The following is a 6,187-nucleotide window of genomic DNA, read 5'->3' as shown; positions in this document are numbered from 1 at the left end:
CCAAATAAACCACAATTTACAGTAGAGGAATTGCAACGTATGCACATTGCACTGAACTCTTTAAGTCTTAGCGTGCTTTGGCTTAAAAGTTTGCCTGTCTTACGGACCACAGTTAAGCTCATTGCACAAAGCCGGCCAATTTTGTCTTGTGAAACAAGCTGCATTGTAGCACAAGTTGTAAATTATATCCAGGAAAAACACATATGGAAGCTAACTATGTAGCAGCCTATGGAACAAGCCAGCTACACCTCAATCTTAAAACCAACAACGCAAATAATTCAGAACACAGTGCTATTATTCTTATACTTACCTAAGTGGAACTGAACATATATATATAAAAAACCCCTTCTTCCGCAGCCACAACCTAAAAACACAACTAGAACACTGCCTTCTGGGCTGCCTTTAAATTCCTAACCCCACCCTGGTAATTACTTGTGTAACCAATGAGCCATTTAAAGCTGCACCCACTTTTAAGCCTGATTTATGGATACAAACTACTATGGTGTGGTTTAGAGGTTAGAGTAATCAAATATCTACCTTAATTCTGCCATGGAATTTAGTGGGTTGGCTATGCCGTTTTAATCTTATTTCAATGTAGACACTCTGAAATGGCCCCAGTAGGAAGGGGAACTAGATTAAATTATAATGTTAAATAGTCCCCATTATTTCTATAGCTGAATTATTACTCCAAAAACTGATCTTTCATTTGCCAAATGCTGAATTTAGTTCCGTTCCCCAGTCAAATGACAACACTCAATTTAAGAGAGGGAACAGCAGCAAAATGGTAAAGGCCATATGGAAGAAACCTTAGGCACTCAAGATGCGCAAACTCACGGAGCAATTCATTATCCTTTGCCCAAATAATTCATGATATCAAGTCAGGGCCCAAACATCTTGTTATGGACATTTATGTTTGTCCTGGATATTTTGTCAGTTTTGCACAATGAAAGCATTTTGTCCAAGTGCTATTTTAGCGAAGAGCCTAGTGTTTCGCAGCGTACAATGTTTTTGACACAAAGGACAGAGTATAACATTATTATTTTCAGGATACTTTTAGAAACTATATGACTAGTATTTGCCTATTAAGTAAGATTAAAAAGAAGACCACAGTTATGCCTTGTGTTTGACTGAAAGGTCTATCTACCTCAAACCTCAGAACATTGGCAACTGTTCATAACTTTCTTTCCACAAGTATTGGTTTAAGTTCAGAAATGTCAAGATTTTTTTTCTCCTATTAGAATCCTTCCTAAAACATTTGCCGATGTTGCTTTACATTGGCTGATTTGCTCAGGTCACACATTGATAAGAGAAGGCCAGGTTGTAATAATCCAATACAGGTAGTCTTCTACTTACGACCACAATTGAGCCCCAGAGTTCCATTTCGAAACAAGAGAAGTGAGTTTTACCCCATTTTAGGACTTCCCTTGCCAGTTAAGTGAATCTCTGCAGTTGTTCAGTTAGTAACATGATTGTAAAGTAAATCTGGTTTCCCCATTGATTTTGTCAGGGTGCAAAAGGTGCAAACATGATCCCAGGATGCTGCAACCATTATAAAAACATGCCAGTTGCTAAGCATCCAAATTTTGATCACATGACAGCGGGATGTTACAACAGTCATCTGAAAAACTTTTTAATGCCATTGTAGCTTTGAATGGTCACTAAAGAAATGGTTGTAAATTGAGAACTACCTGTACTCTTACTGGGGGGAAAGAGTCTCATATAAGATTACTATATCTGGCCTGCAAGAATCCAGATAGTGAAATGATAGCAAAGAGATATAAACTTAATACAATACAATAGCAGAGTTGGAAGGGACCTTGGAGGTCTTCTATCTAGACCAACCCCCTGCCTAGGCAGGAAACTAAAACTTCTTTAGCTTTTTATTATCAAGTAATAGTCTTCTGGATCATTGCAGCCTGATACAAACCAGCAGGACGTAATAAGTTTTCCTGTGAATTAATTGTATGTGTGGAGAAAAGTCATATGCTGCTTTGGCTTGTTGAAAGAAATGTCCTTCTGGGTTCAGCTCCAAGTGGGGAAGAAGACACTGGAGACATGGAGGCTGCTTGGAAAGATGGTTTATTGTTGGACAGGGCCACATGGCTTGAGTCCTGAACAGAAAAGGTGATCACATGTTTCAATGTTGATGGAGAAGAAGAGAAGGGCTGAGGAAGGGGCTTGCTAGGCTTTTTATACCCTGTTTAGTCCCACCTCTCTGTTTCCTGTTCCTGTGTAAGAAATGTATTCTGACTGGTTGTCAGACTCCCATGGTGCCATGCAGGGGGCTACTCTAGGCTGTGATGAGTCCAGGTATAGATGAGTTCTCAGATGCCATGTGGAGAGTTGAGTAATATCCCTTCCCCCTACAGCTGCAGTGAGGAGAAGTCTTTATTATGTAAAGTGGGCTAGCCTGGCCATCTTAATGGCCCATTAGCTGGGGATGGGCAGAAAGCTATAGGCAACTATTCTGTCTTTTAAAACGTGTTTCTTTTCACATCCAGAGAAATATTCTGCCTTTTCAATATTTCCTAGGATATTTCATTTTTCTGGGAGAGGGCTGGATGATAACTTCCCACAGGCTGAAATGAAGGGTACAACTTTCCTTGGCTAACACTTTGACTTCAACATCAACTCACTATTGAGTTATAAACCCAAACTACAATTTCTTGTCATTCCCAGCATGTATTAAAACCATGCTCATATACAACAGATAAGGCTGAACTTTTTGGAGGATTAGGATATTCCCAGATCAGTGGTGGGATTCAGATTTTTTTTACTACTGGTTCTGTGGGCGTGGCAGGGGAAGGATCTATAAAAGGGAAGGATCTATCTGTAAAATCTCCATTCCCTCCCCACCCCACTAACCTGCTTTCCAGCTCTGTTAGACCTAGCTTATCAGCTGGGACTCAGGAGGCAGCGAATAAATGGGGCGGAGCCAGCCAGAGGTGGTATTTGCTGTTTCTCCAAACTACTCAAAATTTCCGCTACCGGTTCGTCAGAAGTGGCTGAATGCTACTGTCCCAGATGTATTATCAGCACTTCTGCATCGGTGGTGGAATTCAATGTTTTTTTACTACCGGTTCTATGTGTGTGGCTTGGTGGGCATTGGAGGGGAAGGTTACTGCAAAAATCCCCATTCCCTCCTGATCAGCTGGGACTCGGGAGGAAGAGAATAGATGGGGGTGGGGCCAGCCAGAGGTAGTATTTACCGGTTCTCCAAACTACTCAAAAATGTATGCTCCAGAACTGGTCAGAACATGCTGAATACCACCGCTGTTCTGCATGAAGTAACTTGATGCTCTGAGATGGCTTGGAATCAGAAATGTCTCTTGGCTTGTACAATTTACACTGCTGAAGTGTGATCCACTGGTTAATGTTGTGCAAATTTGGTTTGTAAGGTTAACTAATTGAACCAGGGTTTTTTCAAACTAGGCCCCTTTGGAACGAGGGTGTTGGTGATATGTTGCTCATGTGATCACTGTTTGTAACCTTCCCAGCTGGTTTCTGACAAGCAAAGTCAATGGGAAAAGCCAGATTCATTTAATGACCGTGATACATTTAACAACTGGCAAAAAAATGGAGCAAAACTCACTTAGCAATGGAAATGTTAGGCTCAGTTGTGGTTGTAAGTTGAGGATTACATGTAATTGGACTCTGAAGATAAGTTTTTTTTAAAAGTTGACCCTTATATTCCATTACCCTTCAAACACCTGTGATGATTACAATCTACATATCTTTATCCCAAAGTATTTTTGACTGGGTTTATGCAGCATGCTGGGTTATAAAGTGGTTTGGGATATAGTACAGATAGTCCTCAACTTATACTGTCCCGGGGTCATGTGATCAACTTTTGCGACCTTCTGACAAGCAAAATCAATGGGGAAGCTAGATTCACTTTACAGTGGTGCTACCAATTGAGCAACTGCAATGATTCACTTAACAACCGTGGCAAGAAAGGTCATAAAATGGAGCAAAATTAACATGTCTCACTCAGCAACAGACATTTCGGATTCAATTGTGGTGGTTAAGTCGAGCAGTACCTGTTTTATATATAATGGTATTCATCACAGTTACATTGTCCCAGGGTCCCAGGATCACCATTTGCAAATTCCCCAGCCAGCTTCAACAAGCGAAGTCAATGAAGGAATCCAGATTTGTCTCACTTAGCAACCAAAATTTAGGGCTGTTGTGATTGTTAAGTCAAAACTACCTTATTTTGTGCATTGTGGTTACTGCAATGTGCATCGGCTTGACAAATTCAGTGAAATTTCCATCAAGGTTTTGCTTCTGGAGTTCAGTCCCTCCACACAACATGCTGAGCCTTGCAGGTTCTGAATCTGGACTTATTGGACTGGCTGAATCCAGCTGTCTGTGTCGTAGCAGGGTGAATCGTAGCTTCAGCATTAGCTTTAAACCCAAGTTGTATGTAGTTGATTATAAACCATGATTAAGCAAACCATAGTTTAGTACACTGTACTGTACTGCTTATCATACTCAATGGGACTAGTGGGATGCAAAACAAAATAGATGATTATGTTAATCAGGGAACTCATTAATGTTTTTCAGAAGATTAACAGAGTTGGAAGGGACCTTATAGGTCAGTTATGGCGAACCTTTTTTGACTCGTATGGCAAAAGCGGGGGGGAATGCACAGAGGTTGTGTGTGGGCGTGCCACACCCATAATGCAATGCGCACGAACCCAGCGTGCATGCGCACATGACCAGCACTCCCCCCCCCCCATTTTTGGCATGCTTTTTTTCACCCTCCCCAGGCTCCAGAGGCTTTATAGGAGCCTAGGGAGGGCAAAAACAGTCCCCCCTGCCCCCCAGAGACCCTCGGATGCTTCAGGAGCTTCCCTGAAGCCTCCGGCGTGCAAAAAACAGCCTTACGGGCAAACCAAAAGTTCAGGGAATGGACTTCCGGTTTGCTCGTAGGGCTGGTTTTAGCCCTCCGGAGCCTTCAGGGGCCTTCCCCAAAGGCTTTGGAGGATGAAAAACTCATAAGGTTGTTTTTTTGCCTTCCAGAGCCTTCAGGGAAGCCTCCGGAAGGTCTCTGAAAGCTCCGGAGGGCTAAAACCGTCCCTACGAGCAAACCGGAAGTCTGTTCTTGAATTTCCGGTTTGCCCATAGGGCTGTTTTTTTGTGCTCCGGAAGCTCCTGAAGCCTCTGGAGAGCCTCTGGGGATGGGCGGAGGAGGCTCTTTTCACGCTCCCCAGGCTCCTATAAAGCCTCTGGAGCCTGGGGAAAGCGAAAAATGGCCTCAAAAGAAGGCCGAAGTCGGCTGACCAGTGCGTGCATGCGCACTGGCCAGCTGACAGGGCAACACCTCGTGTGCTCTGACAAATGGCTCCACGTGCCATCTGTGGCATGTGTGCTATAGGTTCGCCATCCCGGTTATAGGTGATGAAAGAAATGTCCTTCTGGGTTCGGCTCCAAGTGGGGAAAAAGACACTGGAGACATGGAGGCTGCTTGGAAAGATGGTTTAATGGTCTCCTCCACCTCTCTGTTTCCTGTTCCTGTGTAAGAAATGTATTCTGATTGGTTGTCAGACTCCCATGGGCCCATGCAGGGGCAACTCTCTAGGCTGTGTTTTGAATCCAGGTTTGGTTGAGTTCTCAGATGCCGTGTGGTCAGTTGGGGCCAATATTATCATGCTTTAATCCCATCCCCCTGGAGCTGAAGTGGAGAAGTCTTTATTATGTAAAGTGGACCAGCTTGGCCTTCTTAATGGCCCATCGACAAAGTGGGGATGGGCAGGAAGCTACAGGCAGCTATTCTGTCTTTTAAAACATGTTTCTTTCTTTTCACATCCAGAGAAATATTCTGCCTTTTCAATATTTCCTAGGATATTTCATTTTTCTGGGAGAGGGCTGGGTGATAACTTCCTACATAGGTTATCTAGTGCAACCTCCCCTCAAGCAGGAGACTCTGCTTACACCATTTCTGACATATGACAGTCCAGCCTCTTCTTGAAAGCCTCAAGTGATGAAGTTCCCACAACCTCCGAGGGCAAGTTGTTCCATTGGTTGATTGATCTCTGTGTCACAACATTTCTCCTTATTTCCAGGTTGAATCTCTCCTTGGTCAGTTTCTACCCATTGTTCCTTGTCTGGCCTTCTGGTGCTTTGGGAAATAGCTTGATCCCTTCCTCTCTACAGCAGCCCCTCAAGTATTGGAAGACTGCTA

The sequence above is a fragment of the Thamnophis elegans genome, chromosome 5 (assembly GCF_009769535.1).
Source record: "Thamnophis elegans isolate rThaEle1 chromosome 5, rThaEle1.pri, whole genome shotgun sequence".
Lineage (NCBI taxonomy): Eukaryota > Metazoa > Chordata > Lepidosauria > Squamata > Colubridae > Thamnophis > Thamnophis elegans.
This window is presented reverse-complemented; position numbering follows the sequence as displayed.